The 12,076-nt window shown below is 41.2% G+C and overlaps 1 protein-coding gene across 2 annotated transcripts in view; it reads left to right on the plus strand.

Annotated features, from left to right (window-relative positions):
• Nucleotides 1–12,076, plus strand: part of TUSC2 (tumor suppressor 2, mitochondrial calcium regulator) — a 51,808-nt gene that overhangs the window by 27,461 nt on the left and 12,271 nt on the right. The window lies entirely within an intron of this gene.

A 12,076-nucleotide genomic window follows, 5' to 3' on the forward strand; every position in this document is an offset into this window, starting at 1 on the left:
AAAGACTGTGGAGCCTATGACTGAGCTGTTTGTGGAGCTACGGAAGAGTCTGGCAGCCTTTGTGGGTGGTCATTTGTTTTGCCTCATGCAGATACCAAATTCTGAGCTGAATACAAGATCTCCTGCCAAGGGCATTCACACACATGGCTTGAAATGAAATATACCCCCCCTCAACTTGTGTGCTCACTAGTAAACTTCTGTTCCCCACCATTATTCCTGCTTTGTCCCAGTTCTTCCTTCTTTGTATGATCTGAGCATTGGGAAAGAAGAAACAAGCTCTAGTGTAGCATTGGATCACACTGGGCAAGAATCTGTTTTCCCAACTCATCTCCAAACTGTTCATATCATGTTCTTTCCCCCTTTCTGATGACTCCATCTGGGCTTGAATGTTGAACAATAAAGGTCAGGCTGCAATTCCCCTGGCAGCCCTTCTGTTTACTATCCGCTTTGATTAGCTTGCTTCTTCCCTCATCTCTCCTCTCCTGAGGTCATTTCCTTCCTTTCTTCCATACTTCCTTTTCTCTCAGCCCAAATACCTTCTTTTGCTGTTGGGGGTATAAAACTCCAGCCACAGCAACACTTTCTCATTAGATGTCCCTAATATAGATATACCAACAGCAGTTAGCTAACTAAATGGGGTTTTCCTTGTAAAAACTAGAACGTGATACATATGTACTGGCAAGAGCAGCCTTACCTAAATTGAAATCTTCCTGATTGGTTGGACCACAACTTCCACAGCCAAAATAGAGGTTTTACTCCAAGTCATTTGGGGGGTGCCAGATTGAGGAAGACTGGGCTACAATGTTGTTCTTGATTAGGGAGACCCAAGTTCAGATATTGTTATTGTTGGCTTCCATTGAGTTGGCTTCAACTCATGGCAACCCCATGAATGAGAAACCTCCAAGCCCCCTTGTCCTTAACTGCTCTGCTCAGGTCCTTCAGGTTCAGGGAATTTCTCACTCTGCCTTTCCTCACTTATCTGGTTTTTAAAACAATACAATGTTGGCTCCAGAGAATATCCTTCCAGAAGGTACTCCAAAGTTGGGGTGCTGCAACAGAAAAGGTCTAAATCTCCACCTTAGTTCAAAGGAAAGAGAAATGCATATATTTCAAGGAACTCCAAATGTGCTTTAATTTCTGTGTATTCCATGTATTCCATATTTTCTTTTCCCTAATAACTCTTTCCTTCACAATGGCCACCTTGAATCCTATACAAGGAGATAGATGGGTAAAAAATGAAATAAAACAAACAATATGCATATAGAAGCTGAACTTCAAGCCAGAGTTCACCAGCATTAAATAATTCATCAGCAAAACAGAGGAGGGAAATAATATCTGCTAAATGTCAGTTTCATTTCTGTTACACCTGAAATATACAAATGTGTAGATAAATGGGCACATCTCTTTCCAGTGCCTTCAAAATGGCAACATCAAATTACTTAGATGTTTTGCTTTGGACATTAATTATGAAGTGAATGAATGCACTTATTTAAAATACCTGATCTTGGTTTCTTGCACATTTCTTTCAGCACTGTGAAAACCAAAACCTATCTCTTTGGGATTTTTGTATGATGAAAGCAATAACAAACCAATCCTACCCAGATTAAATAGGGAATGATCTGTGCTATCTTTGGAATAGCTTAAGTTGAGAAACTTTTTGCAGGCAACGTCATAGGCATATTCCCTGCTGAGTTGTCTCAGGAAGGGCAGGAGGCTGCTGGTGTGAGAGAACTGGCGCTATGTCCTTGTTGGCTTTCTGTCCTGTGTTGTCCTGAGATGAGTAGATGTCCCATTGTGAAGACCACACTCCACTAAACCTCTCTGTCTGATGCCAGCACAACGGATCTTTTGGATCCCACCACTTGGCACCAATTATTAATGTGACAGCTATCATTTCCAGCTGCCACCAATCCTTTATGTGGATGTTACTTCACCGCTTGCCACCTCTTCTTATGTGACGGCTATCCCACCCACTATCTGAACTGTCTTTATTAATATTTGATCTTGTTACTTTTGGGAGCGTTTGAATAAACTTTGGTACCATGTTTAATGTTATCTGTGAAGCATTTCAGGCAGCTCTTTGTTGAACACAAAGAAAATAACTTTATTTACATTCAGGACTTAATACTGTATCTTTCTTAGTTCTCAAGCTTATGTTACAGTGAACAACGTACTTCACTTGTTACAAATTGACTATTTTCTCTCACTTGACTCCAGATACGTTTCTTTTCTGCCTTGGTTCACACAGAACCTATACCCAGCTTCCTTAGCTCTTAGCTCCTCAGGTTATTTTTACACTAACAATAAACACAGCTTAGCTTCCTCACCTTAGTTCCCTTTTAATAAATGCGTTCCTCATGTGGTTTCTAATATTTCCCAGCCTTCCTAGCTGTAAATCCCGCAGGATACTGAGAACCTCTTTAATACTGGACTTCTCCCGTCTCTTCTAAAGTTCTTTTCCTGGTTTGGGAGTCTGAATCCCATCCAGATTGAACCCCTTAATCCCAACTGCACCTCCTGGCAGTTCTAAAACAACCTTTTGCCTCCACAGGCTCTGACACACTCTTTCCTATATCACTGGCTTCTCCTCCTTTTAAACTCGCTCCTGAGAGCATCTCCCACCTTTTTCCAGCCGGGTTCCTACTGGCTGCCCTGAAGACTCTGTTCTGCCTGTGTTTCCCTCCACACCCATCATGTGCTGTGTGCAAAGATGTCAGTTCCTAAGGATGCGCCAGAATCCCTCGTTTATCATATGGAAAATGGCAGAAAGTAGGAAATTTGAAGACCTGGTTCTCACATGGCTGTTCCAAATAGAGTTCCAGAGCCCCCTGAAACTTTACATTAGAGTCACAGGTCTTGTTTTCCAATGTTCAAGTGATGCATCTGGATGTAGCTTCTGAAGTGAAAGGAGAACGTCATACATGTGTATTTTGTCAGTTTTAGAGAGCACTGCTTCTTGTATGAGATGGAGCTCTGCCCCTGTAATACTGCAGAAATATCCTCCATTGTTATCATAACACTAGTACTCTGCCTTGAAGTATGGTGGAGTCTCCTTCTTTGGAAGCTGTTTTTAAACAGAGGCTGGATGGACATCTGTTGGGGCCACTTTCATTGTGTATCCCTGTGTGGCAGAATGGGCTTGGACTGGATGGCCCTGGGGTCTCTTCCAACTCTATGATCCTATGAATATAAATGAAAGCCACAGGTTAATCTCTTCCTTACCAACATGAAAGCCTTTATTTTATTTTTCAGTCGTGTGTGTGTGTGTGTGTGTGTGTTAAATGCATTCTCAATATCTGTGTAATTCAGAAGCTTGCATACTATATTTTAATACTTCTTAAAACTTAATGAGGGTGGTTTTACACAGAAAATTTTCTCTTCTTTGGCATTACATCTTGCTCTGGTATGACGCTGTCTAGTGTTGTCTCCTCACATTACCCACAGTGCTGTCTTGGATTTTAAGTTGAACAGCTGTTCTTTCTGTCTCAACTTGGACCTTCTGAAGAGGTGACTCACTGGCTATTTCTTTTCCTGAACACCATTCCTATCCCATACGCCCACCTTACCATTCAGATACTCTGGCATTTAATAATGGCCCAAAAGCTGGGCAAATGCCCCTGCACTTTAAAGGGCCCGATACTTATGCCAAACGATAAAACCAGTGTTTGTATTATAAAGAGACAGTCAGAGGAGTCTTCATATATGCACAAGTTCCATTCTTTCCATGGCACACACCCTTCCAAGTTTGGTCTCCTAAAAAGAATCACTAATAGAGCTAGCACAAAAGTAAAAGGTCACTCTGCCCTTCTCTCCAGTAATTCAAAAACTGGATAAACTATTCATACATTCTCTATAACAAATATATATATATACACACACACACACACCATATTTTAGGCACATTGTAGCATGTTTTATGAAGAAATTTCAAACATCCTCTCATCAAAGCTATACAGTTAATAGCGTTTTGGTACCACTTTAACTGACATGGCTCAGGCTTATGAAATCCTAGGATTACTGGGTTTTTCTCTGCCAGAGAGTTCTAATGCCTTACTAATGTACAAATCCCAGAATACTGTAAGATGTAGCTATGACAGTTGGAATTGGTGTCAAATCTGTAGTGTGAAAGAGAACCAAGTTGTGCTATGGCAGCTTTTTCCTTCACTCAACATGCTATATGTTTCCATTCTTTCAAAACAAATGAGATCAAGTTTTGAAACTGCAATTTGGAGCCACCCTTATCTGAGGCTAAATTCCATCTTGAGCGGAAGGGACTTAATTCCAAGCAAATGTTCCTAGGTATATGCTGCATTTAATGTGCTGTATTAATAGGTGTGATTGAGGTAGCTGTCATATTGTCCAATAAATCTACATATGGAGAAAGAGGTGTGACTCCTACATAAGATGAGAAATGGGAAGCTACTCAGTAATAGAGAACTACAGTGTACAAATCAGACTACAGTGAGGAAGCAAGGTTTTTAATCATAAGAATACAGAAAGCAGACTTAAATACTGAGTCAGACCATTGCTCCATCTGCCCTAGCATTGTCAGCAGGGACGTAGCCAGGATTTTGGGAGGGGGGTCCAGACTAAGTGCTACCATTATAATGGGGTGTGGATGCGGCGGCGCAGCAGCACACACCATTCATTGAATCTAACGGGGGGGGGGGGTTGGACCCCATGACACCCCCCCCCCCCAGCTACGTCCCTGATCTCACTGGCTGAATTTCAGTCAGAGTTTCAGAAATCTCTCCATGATTTCAGGCAGAATCCTTTTCTAGCCCGACTTAGACATTCCTGTTACTTTATGGAGTTTTCCAATCACCTACTACCAACCAGGCCTGACCCTGCTTAGCTTTTGAAATCAAATGCAATCAGATATGTTCAGAGCAGTAAGGCTGATTCATAGGGTTATGGCTTTATAACTCATGAGATTATAATTTATGAAAAATCAGCATTAGGTAATGGTTCCCCTTCCCTTCTGCTGGTAGGTAAAGAATCTATCATTATTGTAAACTGATGCAGGAGCTTATGTGTATGGCTACAAGAGAGAGAGGGCCTTCTCAGTTTTGGCACCTTCTCATTTATGAAATGCCCATAGCAAGAAGGTATGCCCAGTGCACAAACTGTTGTCATTTTTAGCACACATGCACGTACACACACACACACACACACACACACACAAAACCTTTACTTCTCCTAGACCATTTTAGAGTTTTAGATTTTATTACTGTTTTTAACTTACATTCCTGTGTCTTTTTAAAAAAAACATTACATTGCATTTTATTTTAGTTGGTGTAATTCTATTAGCAATTTGTAATCTGCTAGAGAATCTCTATTACCATGCAAATTTAAAATAAAATAAACAACTTTGAACAGCAGATCTTAATGTCGTATCTCAAACTATGCAGAATCCTGTCAAACATTTTTGAGATACAGATATACTTCAGATTACAGAGTAGATTTGTTCCTGGACATTCTTTTTTAAACAGAAAAATGTATACCAGCAGCTGAAATAACATGGAAAGAATAAGGGTTGGTACCTGCACCACAAAAAGGAAGAGCAGCAGAACATGTTTCAGCAGATCTTTTATTCAAAACTTACTATATGCTCATGTGAAACTAAACAAACAGGTCTGGTGAGCCTTGCAAAAAGTAAACAGGGATGATTTGAAGGTTTCGTCTAATATGCATCCAGGGAGGAATTTATCTTACTTTCACCAATCTCCAATCTTATGATTTCCATTTTGGTGGCCAAACTTATAAATTGCTTCCCCCCCCCCCCCCCCCATGTGCTGTTGAGGCAACATTATGTGGCCTACCTTTTTCCCTCTGTTTTGCTGTTTACTCATGCTCAGTAAAGGATTCTGGAGGCAGCTGCTGTTTACATTTTTTGTAGAACTGTAGACACAGTCAACAGTAGAATCCCATTCTTTCCCAGCACATGCTTTTATTGCGCTGCTTACTACAGACACACTGCTGGAGCCCTAAACCAACAGTCTGTGTTTCTCCAGCCCATCTTCACCATCTCCCTAATGCCAGTGTTTCTTTACAAACTTCCAACTAGACAGAGAATGAGGGGGGAAGTGTGTGCGCACATACACATATGCACATACATGTGTAAAAAGACTGTTAAAAAGAGCTTCACTGTCAGACACTTTGTTAACTGAAGTATGCCTGTTCTTTTTAAACATTCAGAACTTCTTTGGATCCCAATGATCATGTAAAGAAGAGCTGGAAAAGTTTCCCACAGTTCCTAGTGGAAAATCCCTAACTCAGCTGTTCCTGGAACTAGCCTTTCCTCATCAAACCCTGCCAAAGCCAGAAGACAGGCCTGCCTTTTAACCATGCAGCCAAGGTTCTGGCTGCTCCAAATGGTAGTGTGCTCTGCTGCCAGGTCTCTCTTCTGCAGATGCAGGCTTTGGAGATGCCAGTCTGGGCACTCTCTTCACAGCAGTATTGTGTCCAGAACCCAGCACCTTCCCTAGATGTGCTTTCTTTTCTTGGCTGCCCTAAGCACAGGAGCATCATGCCACACCCCCTAGCTCAACAAAATCCTGAATACTAAAAACCTAAGGTTTTCCCCTAAACATTGTGTCACTAAATTGGGGGGTGGGTTCCTACATCTCATGGTGTCTATTGCGCACATCATGTTAAAATCTTTTCAGGAGGAGTTAAACTGCTATACCTCAACAGCTAACAAACATGTGACAGCTAACAAATGTGTGACACACAGATCTGTGTGACATGGTGACCATTTTCTAAGGTGGAAGCCTACTTTGACAAAAAGTTTGTTTGGAACAGGAAAGTACCAGGAAAGTGTGGGTAACTGTAGTTGGGATCTTATTGCTGAGATCCTGTGCATTTCTCCCCAAAAGTACATTTATACTTAATGACTGAGAGAGGACTGGAGTCCAGCTCTCCAAAATGAGGACTCAAGTTCCTGGTTAATGTTCTTACATATTTCCATGACCCTTTCTAACCTGGCATTACAGAATGCCATTTGAAGTCTTTCCCATTCAATAGGCTTGTTTTTCCTTTCCCAGGAAAGTAATTGCATAATTAGTTCTGTGCTTTCCTTCTCCTGTGGCATGGTTTCCCCATTCTCCTTTTTGAAGGCAACAGGGAACCGCTTGATGAGATCCCTAGGGAGTTTATAGTGCAGTAGATAACCATGATGTCCCAGAGGGAAGGGTGTGGAGAGAATGGAAACCTTCATTTCCTTTTCGTTTCCTCATAATCTTGGAAAATACTGCAGAGTGGCCTCCTTGGGTCAGGAAGGAACAGAGGGTTACATGCTGATTCAGTTCTTCTGGTGCAGCTATCAGCACTTTGACAAGCAGAGGAAATCCTGCTATCATAGTACTGAGATGTGTTCTCACCTTCAAGCTGAGATCACTGGCATTTGCAAGGTCTTTTGTACATACTGTCCCAGTATCCCCAAGAACTGTGGAAGTATTGCAACTGCATCGGCTGTTGATGCACTGAATTGGAGGGCTACGTGATGCTGTGTTGTGGGGAATTCAGCTGTAGTATATCCGTTTTACACTGTGAGTTATTTTAAGATAACAGTACTTTATTCACTTCAGCTGCTGCCTTGTTTACACTTCCAGGGGTGAATGAGAGGCAGAAGGGAGTTGAAAGAGGATTGCCTCCAGGGCCTGGCAAAAACAGGATTTGGGCTGTGGCCTCAGCTCTCTTTTACACCTGAGAGCGGACCGTATAAACAGCAGAAGGATTTGTCATCTCTGCCTGACAGTGACCCATGAATGGCTCAAAAGAGAGCTAGGTGGAGTATCTGAAAGGTCCTGAAGTCCTTTGTCCTCAGAAGAAAGTTCAGCTGGGGCTGTTCCTTTGTCAGCAGATAAGATTTCCTCATTACATTGGATCCTGTGATTATCTCCTCTTAGAGTGGGAAAGGCAACAGTGGCTCACTGGAGAAACCCAGGACTTGCCATTGCAATGACTGAGCAGCACTGCCTTATGCCCTCATGCCACTGCCTCCCAAGCAGATACAAAGCTAGGTCTTGATGCATTTCCAGACTCAGCTCTTCTCTCTTTCTTTCTCTGCATGTGCACACAGGAGTGGGTGGGCCAATAAAAACAGAGATGGGGTCAACCTATCCTTCCACGGAAGGAAGTTAGTTCCTTCCTTCCTGTTGCAGTCCATTTTATAGTGTAAATCCTAAAAGATTGTAATCCCACACCCACATATATGTATATAGGGACCTTGTATGGTGCTTTCTGTTCTTCTTGTATTAAAACAGATGGGAAGATATCCGTATTAGCAGGCAAAACACAGATAGAGAAACACTTATGCTATCTCCTTTATTTGCAAATTCCAGCTTGCAGCTTTGTTTGTGAGAGCCAGCGTGGTGTAGAAGTTTAAGTGCTGGACTTGGACTCCAGTTAGACCAAAGTTGGAATCCCTGCTAGGCCATGAAAATCTGCTGGATGACCCTGGTCAAGTCAGATTCTTCATTTCAGAGATAAGCAACATCAAACCTCCTCTGAACAAATCTTGCATACTCATATACATACACACACAACACCTCCAAGACCGGGTTGCCATAAATGAGAGTTGACTTTAAAGTACATAACAACAACAAGGTTTTCAACCAGCGCACCAAGCCTCCTCCCCTGGATACCACCTCCACTCTCTTGGGCTGCTTTTCTGTGCTGGATCTCACTGGGTCCTGTTAGTGGGGTGTGTGTGGAGACCAATGAAGGATGCCCCAGCAAGGATTTATAGGGTGAGCGAAATGACAATATGTTACCACTCCAGAAGGATGAAGCCCAAAACTATATCCATGTCTGCCTGTCTGACTCACTCTCTTCCCCCTGCCCCTCCTCATCCCCTTCCTTCCTTCTTTATGCACATGTACATGCAGAATGAGAGGAAGTCTGCTCTTCTCTCTGACTGGCCTGTGCCTTCAAGTCTTTGAGGCTGCAGTGAATCCTGGCCCAGGTGGCTTCCAGCATCTGCCACTATCATCTGTCACAGTTTACCTCTCCTCTTGCTCCAGCTCCAGCTGGCTGAAGGTAGGGAGCCAGCCTGATAGTGGTGGCAAACCAGCTATGGGTGGGTGCTGAGGCAGAGGTGGGAGTCGGGCAGTCCACCACCCCTCCTGGTGCACCAGTTGAACCACCCTTGGCTCATGGCTGGGCCAGCCCTGAGTCTCCCAATTCGTACTTAACAGCCTCCAGTGTTGATAATAAATTGCCTTGTGGACAATATTTGCATTGTTTCAGTGCCTGTTCAACAAGAATTTTTTCCATGCAAAAGTCAGAAAATATATTTATATATTTAGCTTCCTTTTATTAATTTAGCCACTGGAAAAAAAGGGCCCAAGCCAGAGCAATAGGGACATCTGTGCCAGGTCTCCACAGAAGATGAAAACAGCTCTAAGAACAAGTCTAGGAGCCTCTGTTTAGCAGGACAGACTCAGCTGCAAAGAGATTATTGCTTCTCAGCATATACTGTTGAAATGTTCTTGCAAACCTCTAACTCTGCCAGTACTGTATTTTGGCCAAGGTCTTCTCGCTGTACAGGACACTCATAATGTGGCAAATGATCTTATGAACCATTTCCTGTATTGCTATGTATTTTATATGTATTATCCTATTATTTCTTAGATTGTACACCATAGGCAGGTTTACTCTTTTATATTCATTGTTTTTATGTACAGTGCTGTGCAAATCTACAGTGCTATATAAATAATAATAATAATAAATGCCTCACAGAAATAAAAATATTACCTCTGAATTTTTGCTTATCTGACATGTACCTTATCTGGGGTCAGATTTACATAATCTGTCCCACATTTGTTGTTGTTGTGTGTTGTGTACTTTCAAGTCATTTTTGACTTATGGTGACTCCAAGGTGAACCTATCATGGGGTTTTCTTGGCATAATTTCTCCAGAGATGGTTTGCCATTGCCTTCCTCTGAGTCTGAAAGAGAGTGTAATGTGCCCAAGGTCACCCAGTAGCTGGTTTCCATGGCTGAGTGGAGATTCAAACTCTGGTCTTCCACTCAAACTTCTGCATCACACTAGCTCCCAGATAACTGCTTATACTGAGCAACACTGGAGGCAGCTGGACTGTTGTAAGAGCTAAACAGGAAAAAAAATTCAGAAGCTGGTGTAAAATATCAATACAAAAGTCAAATGTGAATTTTTGTTGTTGTTAGCTGTCCTTGAGTCAATCTCAACCCATGGCGACCTTGTGGATGAGACATCACCAAAGTTTCCTGTCCTCCACTGCTCAGCTAAGTTCCTGCAAATTCATACTCATTGCCCCCCTAATAGAGTCCATCCATCCAGCATGCATCCTTCCTTCCTTTCTACTTCTCTCCACCTTTCCTAGCATTTATTGTTTTTTTCCAGTGAGTTGTGCCTTTTCATGGTGTGTCCGAAGTATGACAGCCTCAGTTTTGCCATCTTGCTTTCCAGGGAGATTTCTGGCTTGATCTACTCTAGGACCCATTTATTTGTCTTTTTGGCCATCCAAGGTATCCTCAGCACTCTTCTCCAGCACCACATCTCAAATGAGTTGATTTTCTTTTTATCCACTTTCTTTGCTGTCCAGCTGTCCAGTGTATGGTAAAAGGAAAAACATTGGCTTGTACAATTATAACTTTTGTGTTCAGTTGTATATCTTTGCATTTGAGGATCTTTTCTAGTTCTCTCATAGCTGCTCTTCCCATTCTTAATCTTCTTCTGATTTCCTGACTGCAGTCCCTGTTTCTATCAATGTTTGATCCCCAGGTATGAGAACCCTTTTACTACTTCTGTTTCTTAGTTGTCTAGGTTGAATTTGTCTAGATTTGCCATGGTCATTATTTTCGTTTTCTTTATTTTCATCAGTAAGCCTGCCTTAGCACTTTCTTCCTTGATCTTTCTTAATATTGTTCCAGGTCTGGGAGGTTCTCTGCTAGTATTATGTTGTCATCTGCATATCCTAGATTGTTGATATTCCTTCCTACTGTTTTCACTCCTCCTCCTTTTGTGCCCAAGCCTATTTTCCTTACAATATGTTCTGCATATAGGTTAAACAGGTAGGGTGATAAGATGAAGCCCTGTCTGACCCCTTTGTCAATTGGGAACCATTCAATTGTGAATGCTTATCTCTAAAGTGCACTTTTAACTTGCATGTGTCTCTTGGTGGTTTTCACTGGAACCTCTTGAAAAGTGGCAAATATGAAGTCTCACAAACTGTCAACTGTCCAGTTCTGTTAGAGACTGATTGTGACAGTATGGTTGTATATCACCTAAAGAATTACTATCATATAGTAGTTTTCATATCTTATATACTAACAGTAGGCAATCTTAGTTTTCTTGTTAAATTGATTCTTCTTCAGCAAGATTTGTCCTTCTTTCTATTTGATAAATTCATCTTTAATAATGCTTCCCACCAATTAAGCTGTCCTAAACTTACTAAATTCTGGAAACACATTCACATGACAATTGAAAAGATTTTTTCAGATCAAATTTGAATTAAAACCCCCAAATTTATTTATTGAACATGTTAAACAAAATTCCAAATCAGACTGAAAGAAAATATTGGTGTATTCTACTATATGTAATAATTACTTCAAGGATGACAATTACCCAGAACTGGAAAAGTAAAAACATACCAAGTATAGGGTTGCTGAAACTATCAGAGATGTTAGAGATGGACAAATTTACAGCTCTCCTGAACAATAAAGACAAAAAACAAATCGAGGAAGAATGGTCTCCAATAGTTAAATTTTGCTCAATGTGGTGGAAATAAAGACTAGCAGTGCAGAGGGTGTGAAGCTCAAGTGAAATAATAAGCTCCAGGCGAGCTTTTGGCATGGTAGAATTGTTATTAATGCAGTTTATTCTATTTCTATGCTGATATATATATAGATATATAATGTAGATTATAACTATATATGATATTTGTTTTTTAAAATGAATAATAAGACCTTTAGATAACATGATGCAATAGGACCTGTTATAGAGAGTACATTGGGAAGTTATATTTTGCATTTGCTTGTTATTGGATTATTGTGATATAATAATCCCTTTTTTACATATACGTAGAAGAGAT

This window comes from Sceloporus occidentalis, unplaced genomic scaffold, assembly GCF_023333645.1.
Source record: "Sceloporus occidentalis isolate IW3139 unplaced genomic scaffold, rSceOcc1.0.p SCAF_1, whole genome shotgun sequence".
NCBI classification, from domain to species: Eukaryota; Metazoa; Chordata; class Lepidosauria; order Squamata; family Phrynosomatidae; genus Sceloporus; species Sceloporus occidentalis.